The sequence below is a fragment of the Taudactylus pleione genome, unplaced genomic scaffold, assembly GCF_031769625.1.
Source record: "Taudactylus pleione unplaced genomic scaffold, aTauple2 ptg000066l, whole genome shotgun sequence".
Classification (NCBI taxonomy): Eukaryota; Metazoa; Chordata; class Amphibia; order Anura; family Myobatrachidae; genus Taudactylus; species Taudactylus pleione.
The window spans coordinates 32,155,334-32,179,611 of NW_028284468.1; the positions used below are offsets into that span (position 1 = coordinate 32,155,334).

At 43.7% G+C, this 24,278-nt stretch overlaps 1 protein-coding gene across 1 annotated transcript in view; it reads right to left on the reverse strand.

Moving 5' to 3' along the window:
* Nucleotides 1-24,278, reverse strand: part of EMP2 (epithelial membrane protein 2) — a 57,142-nt gene that overhangs the window by 24,740 nt on the left and 8,124 nt on the right. The window lies entirely within an intron of this gene.

Below are 24,278 nucleotides of genomic sequence, written 5' to 3' on the forward strand. Positions count from 1 at the left end.
GCGCAACGGAATATGCTGCGCTATATAAGAAACTGTTAATAAATAAATATAGTATAAATCATGTGCCACTGCCAAGAGTACTTGTACTCAGTGTAGTTCTATCTAGACAGAATGCTGTAGGGGGAAGAAGAGTTATTCTTCAAACTCACACACCTTGCCTTACAGGCAGTCTGTCCAGTTCTCCAGCTTGAATACTGCACTCAGTCACACATACACTGTAAGTACACTACACATGAAAGATTGCCAAAATCACAGACATGGAGCTGTAGGCGGACAATACGATCATAGGCGTGTACTGTATACTCAGCTACTTAGAGAAACATTCAAAATATTCTTTGAATGAAAAACATGATTATTAATGCAACCCAATGAAGTAACTTTTAAGGTCATTGCATATGAACTATGAAGAATAGTCAGGTTTGGTACAGGAGGTCAACACTCACTGTCCACAGTGAGTATGTTGACCTGACAATGCTGGCACTGGGATCCCAATGCAGGTATAAATGCTGCTTTGAGCATTGTAATCATGTGCGTGTTATACTTTTAAACATGCCTCGTGACAGTGTCGGACTGGGGCATGAAGGGCCCACCGGGGGAATGCAGTGGTAAAGGCCCATGCTTAAGGAGTATGACCAACATCCAGAGGGGGTGGAGCCAGCAACTACAGAGGCTTAACTAACCATTATAGATTGCATGGTCTGAGCCCCTTTATAAATATATACAGTAAATACTGATCGTGCATGCATGATAATGTACCTGATTGATAACCACAATGCATTGTAATGAATACAATGCCAATGCAGTATATTGTAGTATATGCACAGTCTCGAACCAGAACTCTAGAGGAGGGGTTGGGCCCTCAGGCAGTGAAGCCCACCGGGGATATCCCCTATATATCTGTTAAGATTACAATCATCAGACATTTAATGAATAAATATTGGAGGTACAGAATACATAACGTGGGATGGTTTTCGTAGTTTGCCTTCGGGAACCAATGCCATCTTCAGATGGCCAGGGGCTGGCTGGCAACTTTTAGCCTGGGGGGCAAATGCATGCAGGTGGCCCTGGCAGAGGAGTAGCGTGTAGCCAGGGTGCCTGGAGCACGTGTTTGCTTAGGCGCCCTCCCCCCTCAAGTGTTCCAGGGAGGAGGCGGCTCCATATGGAATTAATGTAAAGTAAAAATAAAGATATGGGGCAGCCCCCTGTAGTGGTGCCCATATGCAGTGCCCCCTGTGCCCCACGAGAGGACCCCCTTATGCAGGCCTCCAGTAGTGCCCCTAGTAGTGATCCTCCTATGCAGTACCCCTTATACAGTGCCCCCAGTAGTGGTCCCCCCTGTGCAGTGCCCATTGTGCCCCCAGTAGTAAGCCCCTTATATAGTGCCCCCAGTAGTGGTACCCCTATGCAGTGACACCAGTAATAGTCCCCCTCTTGTAGCTTGTAGTGCCCCCAGTAGTAGTCCCCTCCCTTGTAGTGCCCCCAGTAGTAATCCCCCCTTGTAGTTCCCACAGTAGTGGCCCCCTTGTGCCCCCAGTAGTAGCCCCCCTTGCAGTGCCCCTAGTAGTACTCTCCCCCTTGTAGTGCCCCCAGTAGTAGTCCCTCCTTGCAGTGCCCCCAGTAGTGCTCTCTCCCTTGTAGTGCCCCCAGTAGTAGTCCCCCCTCTTGTAATACCCCCAGTAGTAGTCCCCCCCTTGTAATGCCTCCAGTAATAGTCCCCCCCTTGTAATGCCCCCAGCAGTAATCCCCCCTTGTTGTGCCCCCAGTAGCAGTCCTCCCCCTTGTAATGCCCCCAGTAGTAGTCTCCCCCTTGTAATGCCCCCAGCAGTAATCCCCACCCTTGTTGTGCCCCCAGTAGTAGTCCTCCCCCTTGTAATGCCCCCAGTAGTAATCCCCCTTGTAGTGCCCCCAGTAGTAGTCCCCCCCCCTTGTAGTGCCCCCAGAAGTAGCCCCCCCTGTAGCAATCCCCCCAGTGTAGTTCCCCCAGTAGTAGCTCCCCTTGTTGTGCCCCCAGTAGTAGTCCCCCCCTTGCAGTGCCCCCAGTAGTGCTCTCCCCCTTGTAGCGTCCCCAGTAGTAGTTCCCCCCTTGCAGTGCCCCCAGTAGTGTTCTCCCCGTTGTAGTGCCCCCGGTAGTAGTCCCCCCTTGTAGTGCCCCCGGTAGTAGTCCCCCCTTGTAGTGCCCCCAGTAGTAGTCCCCCCTTGTAGTGCCCCCAGTAGTAGTCCTCCCCCTTGTAATGCCTCCAGTAGTAATCCCCCTTGTAGTGCCCCCCCCCCCAACAGTAGAGAGACATGTAATAAAAAAAAAACACTTACCCGAAACCCCACTCCTGGTCCGGTCGCTGCTATCAGCTCCTCCGTCCGTCCTCCCGGGCCACTTTGCATTATGGGAGAGGCGTCATGACATCATGTCGTCTCTCCCATTACCCACTGCGGGAGCCGAAAGATGGCTCACGCAGTGGGAGCAGCAGCAGCCGATGAGAGTCTGACAGACTCTCATCAGCTGCTGAAACAAACACACAGCTGCCGGAGCCGGCGGCTGTGTGTCTGTCACTGTGTAGCGCTGGCCAAACTCCGTCCGGTCAGCGCTACACGCGCGGAGCAGCTGTGTCACAGTGACACAGACTGCCCGTGGCCCGCATGGCGCTGCGGCCCGGGGGCACATGGCACCCTGCCCCCCGGCCCAGCCCGCCACTGCAGATGGCGTTGGTTCCCAGACCCCCGCTCCTTCCTCCTGGGAAGGAGGTCCGGGGTTGCGAGAAGGGATCTGAGCTGATCACTCCACTGCTTCCTCTTTAAGGGCCTTATTCAGAGATTTATGCAAAAATATGCTAATGCCTTCCAAAGCATAGCCAAGCATAAGGATGGCCACTGCAGTCTTTTCATATCCGTCCGACAACGTACTGTGGACGCACATCATTCAGTCATGCAGCATGTAAGTCAAGTCTGACCAGCCGCAAACACTGCAGCTCTCATGCTTGTGTAACCCTGGTTAAGGGTTAAAATAAATATTGTATTAATGACAATATTCTGAGGTAAAATATAAAATTATATATATATGTATGTACAAGTTGTGAGGTAAAACTATGTATACAGATATATGTTAATTTATTTAACTATATTGTTTATTGAAGTGACTTGTGTATAAATGAATGTACATTTATATAAAATGTGTATAATATATTAATACTCTCTTGAGGTAAAAATATGCCCCAGTGTATGGGATACGCATACACTATAGAAGAATGGGTGGAGTGATACATGTGGGAGTGAGTTGGTTCCTATCAGGAAAAGAGGATCCGGTTGGAGAGAGGTTCATAACAGCTCTCAACAGCAGCTGACAGTTAGTCAGGAGTTGGGGGGGAATGGAGCTGGAGAGGAAGCCTTTCTCAGCAGGAGCTGAGACCACAACTGCAGCTGACAAGAAGTTAGCGGGCAGCTGATAGTAAGCATTAGCGTGCGCTGATTGGCCAGCACCAGTAGGCGGGTTGAAGCTGACAGGAGGGGGCTGAACTTGGAGCGCTCCTGTGTGACATGTTGGTAGTGCCAGTAGCGCCCTATCGGCAGTGAGTAAAATAACTGGACCGCATACACCTTGACATTGCATGCAGCAATAGAGGCTGAGAGCTGGAGGGGCACATTACTTCAGTCCAGTGAGTTAGAGTGCATCAGTATAGGGAATCAGCCAGTGAGTGTCCAATATAGTATCTAAGGAGAGTGTTGCAGCGCTGCACCTTGATGCAAAATGATATAATACTAACTATCAGTCTTAATCATACATAACAAATGGTATATATGTCAGAATAGAAAAACTGCAAGTAGCTGGTGACAAGTGTAAATGCCTGTATTCGGGCTTAATGGGTATTATAAATAATCATGGAAGTAGATAACATAACCTGAAAGATGGCTGTTAGCAATAAAGTTATAAAACAGTGGGAAATAAAATTAGATTAATTTATTCAGTATGCGCTAAACCAGAGTGAGCCAGAAAAGATGCACTTGTAGGATAATCAATTTGTCAATAGATGTAACTCAGATTGGTGAATGATGCATCCGTTAGGAATGAAAAAAGTAAAAAACAGGGGGAATATGTCCATAAGCGGCGTCCCGCTAAGGTAATGTCTATTTGGGATGGATGAAACAGATGCCCGGGGTGGTCTTCTTTGGGACAAAGAGTACGGTCGCTGTTTATGGGGAGAGGTTGCCTGGCTCCAGCACGTGAATACCAAGCGGCGCAGGTGCTGAATGGTGCCTGAATGAACAGGCTACCTCCGGCAAGCCGCACCGCACACTGGTAAGTGCTATAGTCTGCGGGGGGGACGGCACGGATGCAGCGCTAATGAAAGCAGTGCACCGGGCGTACTCCACAGCAGATGGGGGACTTACCTCTCTAGCCACGCGGGCACCGCTCCTGTCCTGCCGGCTCTTTTCCACTTGGTGGTGAGGCTTGCTTCCGGGGTCGGTCACGTGACTTGCGGGTGCCAAATAATAGCGTCCTGCCGTTTAGCGGGGAAACTTGATAACAGTTCCTAGTTCCTGCACGCTGATCTGGGGTCTCTGGTAGTAGTAAACAATAGGTGAAAGAGGATGAAGTTGGGTAATAGTGCAATGGTCTCCAACGCGTTTCAGCCTTTAGGCCTTTTTCAAGGAGGTATCTAATGCACTCTTACTGAACCTCACCCCAAGGAGAGAGCCGGAGGAGTAATGGGAAGTTTAATAGATTGAGTTGGAGCCTCGTACCTAAGACTCATTAACTTGCTGGAAGTGACAGTGTTGCTATTTCATACATGTTACCATGTACCATGGAATACCAAGTATATTATAGAAACCATATTACCCGGCCGCTCACACAGGTAATTAGTGACACAGTCTCTCACAGCAGTTCACACGGAGACATTAGTATCCCTTGTCCATTAGGGACCTTCCACCATAAATAAGGACAGATCATAGCTCATTTGTACTATACAATTCACCATATAGACAGGTGTTGAACTTCTCCCCTCAGAGGTTTAGAGAACTATATGCTCATTGCTAAACTAAATGTATAGCTTAATAAAGCTCAGAGTATGGAAGCAGCCTAACATTATCTATGCTATTTGGATTCCACAAATATATGTACAAAGGAAAAGGCATTCGAGAAAGAAATACAGATAAAGTATATCTTGGAACATAACTTATTACTATGGTTCAGCTCTCAATGGAGGTCAGCACGTAAACTGCAAAGGAACCTTTTATCTCCAATGTACTCTAATATACCGGTAAAATGGATTTGGAATTACAGTTACAGTTGTATATATTAAACTAAGGATTCATTAGTTTAAGGATTTGCCATAGACTTACAGACTTCAGTACTAAGGAATTTTACATGTGTAAGTTATCACCATTTATATAGTTCCTCACTTCATTGTTCAGTTACATTGTATGCATCGTTAATGTATATCTATATGTAATCTGATATAATCTGTTATCAATTATCTGGTAGATAAATAGTTGCAAATTAAACTTTACAGAAAAGCAAACATAATTTTGTATTACTTACCTGGAGGGGGTGATGTGTGGCTAGGCCTATCAAGAGCCGTGCCGGGCCCCAGTAAAAAAGGGGGCATGGCCTAAACATGGGAGGCGTGGCCACGCCCCCTTAGGTAAAAATAAAAAAGTTTTGCAGTGCCGAGAAGCAACGTTTCATGCTGGGGAGGGGATGCAGTGAGCCCCCTCAGCCCAGCGCATAACCAGTGGGGTGCCTAGGAGACTGCTGTGGCTGCTTCTTAGCAGCCGCGAGCAGTCTCCCAGTGCAGCCCAGCACACAGCAGCGTGTGCTGGGCTGCTGTGATGTAAGGGGGGGCGGGGAGCGGTGCCAGACCTGGACCCCCGCTGGGCCCCTCCAGCAAGCCTGGGCAATTTGTACCCGCTCCCCCCCCCTCTTCGGCGCCCCTGTGTGTGGCATCTGGTATCTCCTAGCATTAAGAAGAACGAGGAACAGGTAGTTTAATCTTATGTATGCATATATTGTGTTGCATTATATGATGTATTTGCTTTGTACATTACATTAAAGGAAACATAACCCACTCAACATATTTGCTAGGCTTACCCAAGCAAGCCTAAATTGTTAATATGGGTTTTCCCAAGTAGGTCCACACTATTTACTTATACTTGGGTGGAGGCACTAATGAAAGGTTGTACACCACTTAGTGGAAGGATATAGGTGGGTACATTAGGCCCAAGGCAGTAGGTAACCTGTAGACCCTGTAGTGGAAAAAGGGGGGTTACACTTGTCAGAGAGTTCTCATACTCCGTCAGAGTAACTCCGAAGGTGATCGCAATGGCTAATTTATGCGCACACATGAAACGGCATTTAAAACGATCAGACATCCATGCATTTTTCTAATCACTTTCGCGTTACTACCCCCAAATGCTGACTTGTCACTCACTTTGCGAGTGGTTCCTGTGTATGAGAGTAATTGTAATGCAAATGTTATGCATATGCAGTGTGGCTTTTGCGCACGTGCAATAGCAAACAATCACTTGATCTGTGAAAGAAAAAAATGGCATTGCGTCCTTCTCTAAATCAGGCCCGAGTGTCCAGCGGCTGCAAGCATGTGTGACCTCAGGTGACACATGCACAGTCGGACAGACACCGGTAAGTATCACCACTTCTTCTGGAGCAGCTGTCCCCGCAATGGAGTAATGCTGAATTGCTCTGGTATTTAAGTATCCGCCGCTGCAACTCACGGCCTGTTGGATACTTAATCATCGGCCTCTTAGTCTTATTAAATAACGGTGAGGTTTAGTTCGGACATAAATATGTGGAAACAACCATTTCCACATATTTTAGGAAGAGAATTACTTTGATAAATAGGTCCCAAGATCACTATTTATATACGGCCATATAGGGCATTAAGAATAGAACAGTTCGTGTAACTCAGTTTGCTTCTATTATACATCTAATGTAAATAGTACAGATCATTCTTATAAATCAACAATTATTAGACACAGTCTCTATGCCCTTGAACCCGTCAATTTGGCCTCTTCTTTCTATCCTCCCCGGCCTACCACAACCAGCTGTCCTCCTTCTACAGACACACCCTCACCACCGCTCTTCACTCTGCTGTCCACATCTTCTGTGCCTTCGCCTTTCCAAACCCTGGCACTCCAAATTTACCCTGTTTCATTTACAAATGCACAAGTACCTCTGAATGCCTCTTGGTGAAATCTCTAGTTCATCCTCTAATCCTGCAGTACCGCCCTCACTAAACAATCCTTATTCAAGTCTCTCATCTCTTCACAGTGCTTCAATACCGCCTCCTCTTTGCCACTTTCAAAACAATCAGTTGCTACCCCTACTCCATTCCCATCCTCCATTGCTGCTACTGACATTGCCTCCATTTTCACTTCTAAAATTTAGGGCAACAGACACGAAATTTCCTCTTTTTATCAGTCTTCAGCCACCCCTCCCGTGGGACCCTTATCTCCCTGCAGCCACCACCCCATATGCGCATTCCGCCCCACTACAGGTGACGATGTGCATTCTCATATATTATCCTCTCAACCTGATCCCTGAAACCCAACCCCTTTTACCTCCTTTGCTCCCTCTCTTCAACTGCCTGCTCCCACCTTGCTCACATCTTCAATCTAATCCTCTCCACAGGCATCTTCTCCTCATCCTTTAAAAATGCTCATCCCACTGATGATAAAAAATCCTATCTTTGACCCCACCTCACTCTCTAACTACCGCCCCATTTCTCTCATCCCCTTTGCTTCCAAAATACTAGATGGCATGTCTACAACCTTCTCACTAGCTACCTATCTGACAACTCCCTCCTTGATCCTCTCCAATCCAGCTTCCGCTCCCTCCACTACATTGAAACTGCCTTGACCAAAGTCACCAATGATCTTCTCTCAGCCAAATCCAGCGGCTGCTTCTCCCTGCTTATCCTCCTGGATCTCTCTGCGGCTTTTGACACCATGGATCACCCTGTACTAATGCACACCCTTCAGACCATTGGCCTTTCTGACACTGTTCTTTCATGGTTCACCTCCTACCTCACCAACCACTCCTTCTCTATTTCTACCTCTGAATTCTCCCCTTCATGCATCATTCCCATAGGAGTCCCACAGGGGTCTGTCCTTGGCCTTCTGCTCTTTTTTCTGTACACCTCCTCTATGGGTGTACACAGTTCCTTTGGCCTTCAGTATCTATCACCTCTATATGATAACAATCAACTCTACCAGATCTATCCCTTCACTTTCTCTCTTTGGTGTCAATTTGACTGCTGCCATCTCCTCCTGGATGTCCATATGCTTTCTGAAACTTAACATGGCTAAAACTTAACTCATTGTATTCCCTTCATCATGAGTCTCCTCCCCCCCAAACCTCTCTATCACTGTGGACAACACCACTACCTCCTCTCTGTTACCTAACTCTGCTGTGTTGGTGTCATTCTTGACTCCTCTCTCTTGTTCTCCCCCACATTCAGGGCCTCATTCAGAGGTGGTCGGAGGATGCAAGCGGTCGCTCAGATACTGGGTGGCCACTTGCATCCTCACCGCCCGCCTCTGTTGTGGTCGTTAGGCTGTGGGTTAACACCCACAGCTCTAACGACCTCTCCGGTGATGGTCGTGATGGTCAGAGACCATCGCTACCATCGGAGCTTACGACGAGACCCTTCTTGTAAGCCCCGGAGAGCTTCTGGCTCTGTCTGAGCCGGAAGCTCTCCACTAACATCACTAGTGATGTCAGTAGGGCCGCCCCCAAATGGTAGGCGTTCCCATGGGAACGCCTCCGTTTGGGCTGCCACCCCCATGGCCCACCTTCCAAACGGGGCGAGCTGTCAATCAACATCGACAGCTCGCCCCCTTTGGATCGAGACCCGCTACGACCGGCGCTATCGGTCGTAGCGGGTCTCACGCATTCACACGACGGCGCCATCATGCGCATGCTCTGTGGGGGGCATCGACCCGGTCCGAGCGCATCGGCGCTAATGACCGGGTCTGAATGACCCCCTCAATCTCTTGCCCAATCCTGTCACTTCCATCTCTGAAACATCACTTGTATCATACCCCAAAATGCAACCAAAACTATTGTCCACTCACTGATAATTTCTCATCTTGACTACTGCAACCTTCTCCTTATAGATCTGACCCACTGCCATCTCACTAATCTTCGATCTACACTTAATGCTGCAGCTAGACTTATCTTCTCTCACCACTCCACATATGCCTCTCCTCTCTGCCAAGTCTTACACTGGCTCCTCTTCCCCTACAGAATCCTCTTCAAACTTTTCACCCTCACCTAGAAAGACCTCTCCAACTCCACTGCTCCCTACATCTCCAACCTCATCTCCATACACACTCCCTTCCACGCTTTCCGGTCGGCCAATGACCATCTCCTTTCTTTCACATCTTACTCTCAAATTCACGATTTCTCCCATGCCACCCCAACCACTGTAATGATCTCCCTTGTTCTATCAAACTATCCTCTAGCATGTATAGCTTCAAATGACCATTGAAAACACATCTGTTTATAAAAGCATACCAGTCATCCGCTTAACCATTTCACCATATAGTATACCTCACCGTTTTTCATTCTCCATCTCTCCCACTCTTGCACACTTCCCTCAAATCCCCTTACATTGGCTCATCCCATGTGTCAACCATGTGTCTGCCCCCTTCTCTTTAGATTGTAAGCTCTAATGAGCAGGACCCTCTTACATCTTGTTCTTATTACCTATAACTCTTGCTCACCAGCTACACTGTGCACCTCCTCTTTGGGCTCTTTGTCCCTTGACTCCACTCCTTCGTTGTCTTTGCACCTCGTACAGAAGCATTAAACCTGTTAGTTGCACACGTATGGGCACCCCAGTACCCATCCATGCTTTCAGTAGCTGTGTTAAGGGATGCAGTGTTATTTGTTTACTGTAATGTAATGTCATACCGTGCATTGTCTTGATGTTTGCCCTCTGTATGGCACTGTGGGCCACATGTGGTGCGCTATAAAGTTTAATAATATTAATACTTTTTATACTTGACATGTAAAGTTTTTTTTCTCAGATGTGACAGAAAAGTATGGAAGCGATGGTAGATAATTGAGGAGTAAGTATGTAAAATACCATTTCAGATACACATTTACACCTGCTTTATATTGTATACTATCTTGTTATTAGCTAACTGGTGCCAATAGTGTTCATAGTAGTATCAATTGTAACACATGAAAATAGGTCTGAAATAGAATCTTATTCCATACCTGCTAACATTTAGAAACCCAGAGGGGGCAGCAAGGTGAGAAGTATGGGAGAGGGGTGTAATGGTGAGCGACATTGTCATCGTGGGTTCGCCACCCCCTACTGTACAGAGTTGTGATTTGCAGCTTTATAAAGCAAGGGGAGCACGGTGACACATTTCAGTGCTAATGGCGTTATCAAGCCTACGGACTGATCACAGTCACATGGGAAGTAGGCAGCTTGCAGAAGAATGCACCACTCCTGTCTCTACTGCCCTACATATCTGTATATTGCTTTAGAAATAGGATAATTCAGGAATGTGTACAAATGCCAGTAAAAGGAAAAAATACTCCTAGAAAAAAAAATAAAACAGCACCACAGTAACTGTGTAGAGATGGGGTTAACATGTATAAGAGGTATACAAATGTGCCAGTTCTGGAAGCACAACTCACCAAGTTAATTTGTACAAAGAGATAAAGGTTGGTAATGATCGTATACCGTATGTATTATATGTATAAAAAGAACCACAGTGGTACTGTAATGGTGTCTAATTGCATCACACAGTACTGCTTACCCTTATGCCACTTGCTAGGAAACACCCAATAAAACATAGGTGTTCACAATGCGATACCTTCCCTCCCTCACAATAAACTTTACATCTCCACGCAGGGTTTCCATACTGATACTTTAAAATACTATGTCAATATGCACTATCCCTGACTAGCACCTTTACAAAGGGTGTGAGAAGTACACCGTGGAGTGCTTCAGGCCATGTACAGTGGATTTATAAGTGTCTACACACCCTTATTGAAATTGTCATTTTTTTGTGATGCAAAGCCTGACATCAAGATCAATCAACTTTAACGTGACCTTGAACCCAACAAAATTCAAGAACAAATAGACAATTTTAGGAAAAATGTGTGAAATGTCCCTAACCAGGACTTTAGACAGGTTTAGCTGCTTTTCGCAGCTAAACCTGGTGCTTTTTAGTGCCATAAGCGATAATTAATGGACGCCCAAAAGAATTGGATTGCTGCTTTGGGTGCCCATTAATAATCGTTGCCGAAAAAACAATTGAATTCCCCCTTAGATCTGAGAGGGGTGTGTCCAAACCCAAATATAAATTGTAATGTAAAATAAAGCTGTCCAGCATTTGTGGGCTACTGTACACGCAAAAGCAGCCAGTATTTACCCTGCATGCAAACAATACAACGGTATTTGCACCCCTTGCACTGCAACATGGTCTGTCCAGGCGAAAAGTTTTTTTTTTTTTTGCTTTTGCTCTCAACTCAGAATCAGCCCCAGTCTGTTCCTGTAGGATTCCCTTTTATTGGGTTGCATACTACAAGGCTAGCCATGGTCCGTAAGGAGCTTTCAAAATATCCATGGGGGTCTCATTATTTAATGCACCAATTAGAATAGGAGTATGAATTAATTTCAAATGCATTACATGTACCATGAAGCATTGTGAGAACGATCATCAAAAATTGAGGAACATTGTCAAGATCAGGAATATTGTCCCAAAGTTGATGACAAGATAAGGAGTCAACGCATCAGGAAATGTTCAAGTCCAACTAAATTTTTCACATCTGGAAAATGTCTTATTGGTCTGATAAAACCAAGGTTGAAATTTTTGGCCTTAATTGTAAAATAAGTATGTTTGGCACAGAGACAATACAGCTCATCACCCCAAGACCGTCATACTGTATTTATTGTGCCACATGCTGCTGCCAGCCTTGTGCTTTGAGCTGCTTCTCTTCAACTGGAACACTGGCTCTGGTCAGGATAGATGGCATAATGAGTTGCTCCAATTATCAAGATATTCTGATTTCTGTTAGAAAGCTGAAGGAGAATTTTACCTTTTCAAAAGGACGATCCAAAGCACACATCCAACTCAAACTAAGTAATGGTTATAGAAAAGCAAGATTGAAGACTTTGAATGGGCCCCTTGGAGCCCAGACCTCAATCCCATTGAAAACCCATGGAATGACCTAACGAGGACTGTGCACACCTGACCTCCTCGCAATTGGATGGATTCAATGGATTATTTTATTTTATTTTTTTGCAGGGATGAGTGGGATTGAATTGCAAACTCCAGTTGTGTGGTAGAGACTCATTCAAATGGAATCACTACTATAATAAAAACAGAAGGTGCTACCACAAAACTTTAGTAATGGGGTGTGCAACCAGGGCATTGTATGTTTTTAATTTTCACATATTTTACCTAGAAATTGTCCATTTGTTTTTCACTTGCATTTTGTTGGGTGCAAATAAAAAAAAGGTGACATGATCGATCTTGTTTTCAGGCTTTTCATCACAAAAAACCTGCAGTTTCACTAAGGAGGTGTAAACTTGTTATATCCACTAAACATGTTTTATGAGCCATGACATTCAATTAAAATATATGACAAAAAAAAAACACCTTCAGTTGACATCCCAGGAAGAAGTAGCTCAACCTGAATCTTAATTATCATCTCCTTTATTTTTCTCTATTCCTTGATTACTACATACAGTAGCATAGGAGATACAGGAATATTAAATTTCACAACATGTATACTTTGTAACCAGTCTTGCCCACAACCTAATTGGACAAAAAGAGATAGGGGTGCAGTAAAGTTAGCGCAGTTCACAGCATGATTAGCAGGAAAACGTGTGACATCAAAGTAGCAGAACTCCTCTGCTATTTTGGTGTCACCCACTCTGATGGTGACACCAAGCAGTGTTGATAGCGGTGATGGCACATGTCACAGACATATATACTGTAGGTTCTGATTCAGAGTTGCATACTAATCTCACCATGACTGCAACATATTACACAACTGCTATGTCGCTGTCGCCAAGAGAGGTATCGAGAGGCCCACCTGTGGCTTTGCAAATCCAAGCCTCTGCAGCGGTTCACCATCGACATCCTCCGTTGGACCTGCATGCACTTTCCAATGCAGGGGCCCCCGGCAGGGTTAACTGTGTACCCAGCTTTATACAGCAGAAACAACTACCCACCTTGCTTCCACTAAGAAGAAAAAATCCTTTAAAACAAGCTCTTAAAACCATAAGCTATGCCCAAGCAACCAATAAAGCACCAATCACAAGAGATTCGCTGATGCAGGTGATAGTCCTAGCCATCATCATCATTCGGTATTTGCTCTTTTCCGACCACCTGCAAATAATAATGTTTTCTCAGACATATATTATTATTATCATCTTCTTTCACTGCCTGCGTTCGCAATTGAGCAAACACTCCCTTACTATGTTTGGCCTGTGTTAGAATGCCTGCATTTTACCCACCAGACACAGGCAAGCAGAATCTTTAAAATCTGCATGGGCACATATGCATGTGAATACTGTTCTAGTCATGTGTGGTGCAAAATACGTCATGCCAACTGGTGCAATACTAATCTGCATCAGCCTCATGTTTAATGGAGATGTCCACACATACTAAATACTTCCAAGCCTCCCACTATTGTGCAGATGCTAACATCCAGGCAAGCTGCAACAACTGGAAACATAGAGGATCTAAAAATGTCACAGCTGTGGACACCTCGTGTTCAGACACTGCTGCAGCTGTTTAACGTTTATTTTTGTAACATGATATAATGGAGATAAGAAGCTGTTTCATGTTCAACTCACATAAGATGAAAGATCTTGCTATGGGCAAAGATTCATGGCCACCTTCGTAAAAAAAGATGACAGATCTTCAGGGTCGGATACTGAAAGCTGAAATGCCAATATGACACCCTGTATTTTCAGTCATGGTGGGGAATGGAGGAAGCTCCATAGGATTAATGTATTTGACTTGCAGTGAACAAAAAGATTTAAATTGACCATGCAGCACACAGAAGACGGCGCTATGCTGCAACGCATACACAATGTAGTTAGGAACATGAGTGGGTATGTAGAGATTCCAGTTTATATGCATTGTACAAAAAAAACTTCTACTAAAGTTGTACTTCATATTGATACTGGTTGTAAGTATGCATGACCCAGGCAAGAGGAACATGTACTGTACAGAGAGATCCACGAAAACATCTATTGTAATAGAAAACCTTCCTTCCATTTCCGTTGGTAGACACTGCAGTACATACTACATTAAGTTTCCACCTATTGTAAAATTAAAACAAGAAATACACAAGAGGGTAGAATTCTAGTAACTACTGTATAATTCGGTCTGAAAAAAAACAACTTACTTCCATACACACCGTAATCTGGATACCAGTTCTGTTTCCAAGCCTAATCTGACATTACTTCCATAAGGACAGTATTCTCAAGTTTCTAAAAATGGTTTCAAGCTTCAGAATATTTCATATAAATATAGTATTCCCACTATCGATAGGAGGTTTTGTGCCCCAAAACCTCAGCTGAATTTAGACTGTACCTAAGAATAAATAAATAAGTACCAATTTAGGACTAAAATATACCCACATGGCCACTAGCTATTTACAGATGATTGAGTGGCTACTTTATATGCGTTTTCCTGGGACAATTGCATTGAAATATATTTTGCAATACAGATGACCTTGTGCTTTAAAGTACTACACAGAAAAGGTGGGTTCCCCATGCCCTTGAAATCCTTAGTGTAATGATTACTAGTGGGTTCATTTACTAAGCGTTGGGTTCTAAAACCCTGTGCTTCCGATCAGTTTTGTGCCCGAAATTTAAAAGAGCAATGATTTTACTACCAAAACACGGCTGGTAAAAGTATTACCCTTTTCAATTACGAGCATAAACAGTATTGGAAGTGCCGGGTTTTAGAACCCAATGCTTCGTAAATAAACCCCTTTAAGTCAGGTATTCTCTAGTTATGTTGTAATGTGGAAGAATGAAAATAAGAAGATAAATACATCATAGTGTACATTGTGTGATGATCGATCATCTATAAATTGGAGAAATAATGAGATCGGTCAGCATTAATCTCAACACCCTTCTATTGCAGTCAGCCTCCTTCAGACAATGGTGGGAGTTTGTCTATAGTGTATTTATTATACCCACAAGGAGAGGTAATTTCTATGTATCAAACTGAATGATTCACAATGTATCCCACAGTGTACACTATGATGTATTATTCTTCTCTTCTTGGTTCCACACAACGACATAACCAGAGAATATCTGACTCCAAGAAACCAATACTCTGAGGGTGTCAGGGTGCCATGTAACCACCTATGCCCACACTACAACATAACCAGAGAATACCCGACTCCAAGAAACCATTACTCTGAGGGTATTCGGGAGACATCTAAGGGGGCATGGGAACTGGCACAGTATAGGGGGGAGCTACTGGGGGTACTGTATAGGGTGGTGGCTGCTACTAGGAGCACTGTATTGAGGGGCCGCTACTGGGGGCACTGCATAGGGGGGACTACTGCTGGGGGCATTGCATAGGGGGACTACTACTAGGGGCACTGCATAGGGGGGGGAACTACTTCTGTTGGGCAATGCATGAGGTGGACCCAAAGCATATTCTTGCACCTGGGCTCACAACTCTCTAACTCCGCCAATGGAAGAATATATATAGATGTAAGTGAAAGTAAGTCTATGTTGCATATGCCCATCAGGCTCAGCTAAATTATAGCTACGGAGTGTAGTCTATGGATTGTGAGTGGATAAAGACATTAATTAACACTGTATATCTGCAGCCAGAACCTAGCAGACTACTACCTTGCAATAGGATACTCACAAAGACTAGTTATATTTCGCTAGATATCTTGTGAGACTGTGGACATATAAAGCGAACTATTTATCATGTAACACTACCTGAATAATACATACATGGTTAGTAGGAAAGTGCATTAGCAGCATATGTGTTTCAGTAAGACACAAATATGTTGTTTGTGCGTGTTTTAACTCTTAAGTATACATTATCGGTTACGCTCCAATATGGTTGACGGAGTCTCATAAAATTGTAAGTTACTCTGTATAGTTGTTATTATTTCACAGCTAATTGTATGTTTTCTGCACACAGTTTATCCCACTAACTCAGGGGAAGAAAACATGTTATGTTTATTGATGTAAAGTGTTGGTGGAATATCCTGTAGGAATATTTTCTGTATGTGAATTTATCTTATTGTATGTAACAGATGCTGGTAATTCAAGGTATAGAATGTAACTATGTTAAACTCCATATATATTTAATCAGTAATATGAACAAGTTTTAATACTGCAACAAATGGAGTGGTTACTTGTTTGATCATAAGTGGGAAAATAATTATTATATCCAATGTTCCATTTTACTGGTAATTGCTTTACTATGCACCATTAGGATTTATGGATACACAGGCTAATGAGTAATAATAGACCAGTTATATACATACTATAACATTTAAAGGGGTTTCCCAATAAATCCCTAATTGAAAACTAATACTTGGGTGGAGGCACTGTATTAATAATATGTGTACCACTTAACGGGAGGTTAATGGTGGTTACACTCTAGACCAGTGGTTCTAAGGACCCCACACAGTTCACGTTTTCCAGATCACCAGGCAGGCACACGAGTGTATTCATTACTCACTGACACAATTTAAAAGTGGAACTAATTATTTCACTTGTGATTCAGTGAGGAGACTTGGAAAACATTCACTGTTTGCGGTCCTGAGGAGAGAGTTTGAGAACCTGTGCTCTAGACGACATCTGAAACCCTAGGATTTAGTAACCCAGTGTCCCTTTTAGAGAGTAAAAGGAGGTTACACAGAGAATACCTCACTCCAAGAAACCATTACTCTGAGGGTATCAGGGAGCCATGGAACCACCTATGCTACATTGAGTTTTATAGGAGACTCGCTGAAGGGCTTCATTCCCTGGCTGTGACCTGTAATCTCCTGCAGTGAAGTTTCTGATGGTGCAGGTCTATTACATCTTTCTTTGATCTATTATGGTAATACCTAAATACAAAATTAAATTAGATACAATAAGAGCTGCTGTATTCACAATAAGAGGATACAGCAGCTCTGCAGGCAGCTGTAATAGTTGGTCCTGTATATCTGTCAGCGTTGTAGGAAAATAACATTCCAAGATCCAGACAAGTAGACTTCTGGTAGTGATATCTGCAGGAACAGTATATTACATGAACAACATATCCACTAAGGAACACTAGAGGGAATGCTAAGAAAGTCACACGGAGATGCTGTTGTTTTTTATTATCTGGTACGCAGCCTATGATAGCCTATATTCATTTATTAACTGGTATGCAGTCTATGATTGCAAATATATGATCTCCATTTAAATATACAGTTCTAGTCTTCATTCTTACATCTTGCACCTGTCACAAACTGTGCAGTTCCTCTTTCCTGTCTGGGGTGTCGCTCTCTGCTCTGGTGCTTCTAGCACACTCAGCTGATGCAACAAACTGCTGAGATTCAGCAGTTTGTGTGCTAGAAGCACCAAATTAGAGAGCGACACCTCAGGCAGGAAAGAGGAACTTGCACAGGTTGTGACAGGTGCAGGGTGCTAGATTGAAGACTAAGGGTCTGATTCAGAATCGACCATTAAGCCACGATCGCTCGCTATGGGCGATTGTTGCCCTTCTGCGCATGTGTATGCATCGCAGTGTGCGTATGCGAACCAGTCATTGCGATCGGGAATCGTGCACTTGTAGCACAAAGACTGAGCGCTACTTTGAGTAACAGTGCCGTTTGTGGGTGTTAACAGGGAAAGTTGCTTGTGAACGGGGGAGTGGAGCTGCGAATGCAGGCATGTCTGGGTCATAATTGTGTATAATTAGCATGGAAGCGTCATTGTACACATCACTTGGTTGTATTTCAGCCTGCAGTGATCGCAGTCTACCTCAAGCGCTGCGTGCAGCTCCAATGTTACTGATTAATCATACACTTCCTGGAGATGACGTGTGCTAAGATAGAAAAATGGGCATCTTTATACCGATGTGCGCTTACTCTGCCATCGCTCTCTAAGACATAGAGGGTGTCCTTACACCAGACAGTGCGATCGCGGAATTTGCATACCCGGACCCTTTTGGATGCTAGCGATCGTGGCTTAGCGTCCGGGTCTGAATCCCCCCTAAGTTCTACACTGTATTGTTCTTTATCTCCCTAGTACTAAATTAAGAATAAACCAGGTCCCTGAACAAGACAGGACCTGAAATCCTGGGAACCCATACCAACAATTTAAATTCAAACAAGCACACACAAACTTCTGAAAAGTCACAGAAATTGAAAAAGATTAATTGGGCCCCAATAAGTGGCATATAATAATAATAATAATAATAATAATAATAATAATACTGCATTACTTATAGCTTACTATGCTGTCTGTATTTTAAATGTGTGTTTCTAGAAAATTTGCCGGTGTGTGAAACTTTTACTTGTGCTCAAACTGTATGCACTGTATTCTGTTTACACTTATCTTAAGTGTTCCACTTTCATCATTTGCAATATGACTCTGGAATTGTGCAACACTATTTGTTCATGTGGACAAAACATGGGCTTGATTCCCAGCCTCTGGAACCGAGTTGAGTTTTGCTAAAGAAGACACTGAGACTGATACGTTTTTGCAGCAGCAGAATAAAAAGTTGCTTTTGATTTTTTGAATTGTAATTTTGTTATTAAATTCACTCTTTTATAAGCACTGTATAGTTCTAAAAAATGTGTATATAACAAGCAAGAAACCTCAATCAGAGTATATGAAGGAAGTGGGCTAGAACACAAAAGCTCACACAGCCGTTAAACTGCAGACAGCCCTAGGGGAAAATCTGGGAAAACTTGTACAATATGTTGGGTGGGGCCATGTATTCATTTCACACATGTAGTGAAACTGATACAGTAAAGGAAATTTAATGAACGCAGACATTAAAATCGAACTTTTAAATGTGTTTGTTTTAGAGAAGCAGCTTGTTTAAAAAAACTAAAAAATAAAATCTCAAAAGTGGCCCTTCCAAGTCATGGAAGTCCAATCAATCCTAGTTATTGCCCTTTAGCAAAATAAAAGCTGGCCACAGTGTACATTCAGGTAGCCAGTTTGGTTAAATTTTGCTGACCATTCTACTGATTGTGGGCCTGATTCAGAGTTGTACATTATTACACAGCTGCTGCGACTTTGTAAGCAGCGACTGTGCAATAATATGCTGATGCCAAAAGGAGGCGTCTTGTGTCAACAGATGAGATCACTCGTGTGATGATCAGACATCTGACTAATGCTGGTACACACTATAGCCATATATCTTCAGATTGAGTGATCTGCAGATATATCTGCAGATGATGGTCGTTCATACACACTGAACGGCCACCATCTGCTTCTGCCCGCGGGTCCCGGTGTCAGGGGGCGTGTCCCGCCCCCCGGCTGCTCCTGTATGTGTACGGGCGGTCTGCAGACCGCCCGGACACACTTGCCGATGGGCAAATAAGTCTGCAGACATATCTGTCCATCGGCTGCGCAGCACAGCCAATTCGATTTGTCTGTGAACGACTTAATTCACAGACATAGCGCCTGTACGAACTGGGCAATGGGCAGCAGATATATTGGCTGATCAATTGATCGGCCAATATATCGGCCAGTGTGTACCCAGTATGGCCGGTGTTTTCACAGAGCTGAAGCCAAGGAAGCTGCGTACAAGGAAGTTCAGAAAATGAGGGCAAAATGCCCCTGTGTTCTGGGATGCTGTCTGTCGCCGCCACCAAATGGTTGCAGCCTGTCAATCAGGCTGTGGTGGCTAGGGCAGTGCGAGCGATCTTGCAGAAGGAAAGCTGCACATGCACAGTACAGATCCTGCGCATGCACAGATCTCCGAACATCGGAGTTGTATATAAACCATCAGGTTTACGTACAACTCTGAATCAGGCCCTGTGTGGCTTCCTCCTAAACTGAAGGAAAGTTGTAGAACAACAGGGTCAGTCCAGTGCAAAAATTATAAATATTTCCAACTGGGGCAAGGAGGAAAATTAATGTCTCCTAGCCCTCAGTTGTACCAATTAATCTAAAATATTCCCATGCACCTCTCCCCTCTAGCATTGTACTCTGGTCAGTTTCCCCTCTTGCATAGCCCTAATTGTGGCCGGGTGCAGCCAGTTTCTATTTCACCCCTGGCATTCAGCTTTCTGCCCAATAGATGGATGTGTACAGTTTGACTTTTGGTCATTCTATGGTAAATCATGTTACAAAGTGACATAGCAAGTACTGTATATGCATGGCTACAGGAATTGCTAATTGTTTGCTATGTCACTTTGTAACGTGAGTTACCATGGAATGACCCTTTTCATCTGGTCACACAAACATTCAATGTGATTGGATTTTGTTACTTGTGATTGACAACCTAGGGTGTTACTTCGATGGTCTCCATAGAAAAGTATAATTGTTATTGTTGTAGTCTGCTGAACATTGAGAATCATATGTATAGAAACTAGCAGAACACACAGAGGGCTTATGTAATAGATTTGCGAACTGCAGCTGCGGTAGGAACTCCTGCAAGTCTTCCTGTATTTTTAAAGCGACAATCATTTTAAAGGCAAAACCAGCTTGGTCCTGGAACACACAGCTGTGCAAAAATACAAAAGATACATGCAGGTCAACTCTGCATCTAGAGCACCTTATACAAATTTGGAGTAGTTACAGTCTACCTTTGTGACATATTTGCGCAGACTCCAGAATTTGGGAGAGGGGTTCTCCCAGTATGCTGGGCAACTCTGCTGCATGCAGCCCACTTCTCCCATGAAGTGGGTGTGGCGAGGGGCATTGTGACATGATTCACCCCGAGCTGTAATGCTGGCAATCATGGCAAACTGTCCAGGGGCAGTGTCACGATGACGTGAATTGTAGTGGCATGCTCCCATCCCTCCCACATGGACTTCCTCCTCAAGGAATCTCCCAGAGGTCTCCCAGCTAAGGTTGGCAAGCATGCCACTACATTACCACCTGCCCTGATGTTATGGGGTATGAAAACAAAATGCACCATATCTTTTTAGCACAATGTAATGGAAATGCCAGTCCCATAGAAGCAAAACCAGGAAAATCAGCACATAATGTTATAGCCCTGCAACTGACATGTTAAACAGCATTTACTTATAAAAATAACATTTAACAAGTAGATTTATGCCTATTATGTAGAAAAAATCCAAATGATCATAAAAAAAAAATATATAACAATAACACAAATGTCAAATATGTTACCTTCTGTTGTTCTTGGCCATCAATGACCAAACAATGTACCCTGGCAACTTTTAGTAGACTCCGAGACATGCAGAGTATTTTCGATTTCAGATAAAACTAAAATGAGCAATCCATAAAACATGAACAGATGACAGCAACCTACAGCTGAGTAAACATCGCAAATATTATTGTATCCACAAACTAAAACCCCTCCCAAGTATAACACATAACATTGAGTAGCTGTGTGATCAAAGGTGTTCTTCAGGTACTGTACAGCTATAGTTACAGGAGGTATTCAAAAATAGAGCAGCACATTTATCATACACAATTTAAGGCACCAATACTAGTATTTTCTTGTATATTAATAACCGTTTTGTGGATTAACACTTTTAGATGCTCAACCACATAATTCAGATTTAAATTTAAGCATGAAATTTTCTTCAAGTCAATAGCAGTATTATAGGAGGTAAAACCAACCCTCAACTGTGATCAGAGGGGGTCACACTACATAACACAAAGCCTTAAAAAGTCTTTGTGATTTCCTACTAGTCATAAGTGTTCATACAGTATCTCCTAAAGCGTTCCCTTAACCCCAAATGTTCAAACGAAACATTAGGGCTTAAACAAGGGCCAATAATTCATTATATAGTACTTGTGAGCAGTAATTCTCACATAGATGTTAAAGGCATAAGCAAGTTGACAAGGCAGCAGTACATGGCGATGTACAGTCCTAAAATGTAAACTACCTCCAGATCCATAAAAAGCTAAGCCTCTACATTGACTAATAATTACATATGTGTGCCAAGAAATTCATTTCTATTAATAGACACACTGTTTTTCTAAGTATAAACTCATCTGGTCACTCATTGCCCAATATTATGTTTATTTGCAACATACTTATTAAGCAAAGAACTTCTGAATATATTAGGAGACATTACGCTCATACACAAGGTGCAGGAACTGGTATGGTACGCTTCTGAGTAGCATAACTGCAAAATAATTTATTTTATTAATGCCACTAACTGTATTACATAATGCAATGTCTTATAACATATTAGTGATGCTTTACACACGTATTAACTTGGCCAAATTGGTACCATTGGGTAGCTCTGATGGCTGCCCAGAGCCCAAGTTTATGGCCATAACATTGTCTCAGAAAGCATGGGATTCTTAGCGAAAGCGATATACTTTATAGTTAAATCACAAAAGCAGTGATTGTGTTTCCTGTGTGCCTCTGGTTCCCAACTCCAGACATCTGAGAAACAGATTAGGTTTATGTGTTTAACAGACATCTCTGTTCAGTTATATGGATTCCAGCTGTGCTATATTGAATCACAAGAAACAAAACGAGCCTTGTGGTCACTGGGCCACTTGGGACAGTGCGGACTGAATACACCCCTTTTTGTAAATGGAAATTGTGTATAACTGACCATACGAAGTTTATATTTCTTACAGAATCCTGGCTTCAAGTAAAGTAGGGATGCAGATGGAATGCACAGGGAATATGTAGGAAGTGAAGATGGGTAAATGGGAATGAATGGCTGCATACCAGACAAATACATGTGCATTCTCTTAAATCTAAGACATTTCAGGCTCATTAGCCAAAAGACCTATGATCTCAGACTATAAAATTATGCAGGTACCCACTACCCAGGAATAGAGTGAAATTTAACTCAAAAACAGAGTGCAGCAATTAGTACAGAATACTTATAATAATATTACAGGACAAGCTCTATCTATACACACACAGGCCCTGATTCAGAGCCGGACACCCTGACACAGTGCTCGCTCTGAATCAAGGCAGGTCTTTTTTTTTTTTTTTAGAACAGCCTCCTGGCCGCTCGCATAGCTGAGGGTGACCACCCACAGCTATAGCGAGCGGCCACGAAGATGGTCACGATGGTCAAGACCATCACGACCATCGGGCTTGCGACGAGACCCTTGTGGTAGGGTCTCGTTGCTGCAAGCCCCAGAGAGCTTTCGGCTCAAACAGAGCCGAAAGCTCTCCCACTTACATCACTTGTAATGTCAGTGGGGCCGCCACCAGATGGTAGGCATTCTCATGGGAACACCTCCGTCTGGGCAGCCACCCCCTTTGCCCGCCCATCAAAGGGGGCATGCTGTCACTCAACATCGACAGCACGCCCCCTTTGGTGTGAGACTCGGCTTGCCCGTCGCTATCCGGGTCTCGCGCATGCGCTCTGGGCCATCCGTCGACCCGGTTGTGAGCACTCAGCGCTTGCGACCGGGTCTGAATCAGGCCCACAGTCCAATGGTTAATAGTAAATATCTGTAATACCTGACAACCGTATAACTGATTGACAAAATAGTAAATACGGTTAATCTGAAAACTCAACATAGAACTACTTATAGCTTAACCGTTTCAGCCAATATTCCCGTTTGAAGATATGATCATAGGCTATAGTTCTCCCTGTGAAGAGTCTGGGTCTGTGTCTTTTCCAGCTTTCTTGACATACTTGAGTACTTCTCTAGTGAGATCCTGGAAACCTGTATCGCAAATGTTACAGTAAATGCAGAAATACATTCTTTACAATACAGAGTTATGGTATATTTACAGGGTCGCAGTGTAACTAACACAATTTTGTTCAATGCCCCCTTGTATCAGATGGCACAAACTTCCCTCACACATTATCCCGTGGAACTTACCCCGTCATCTCGGAGACCAGCTGACCTGTTTATTTAAATTCAAAGCCAATTCCTCTGCGTGTGTGTGTGTGTGTGTGTGTGTGTGTGTGTGTGTGTGTGTGTGTGTGTGTGTGTGTGTGTGTGTGTGTGTGTGTGTATCATTAAATTTCATAATTTTAGTACAAATGATAATCCTTCATGTCAACCATTCCCATCACTATAATTATGGCACATTCAATTTGTTACGTTCTGGTCTGCATAAATTTCTCCCACACACTGGTATCAATTCCATGTGAGAAGATCATGGAGAAGCCAATTATGTTTTTGATTCACACC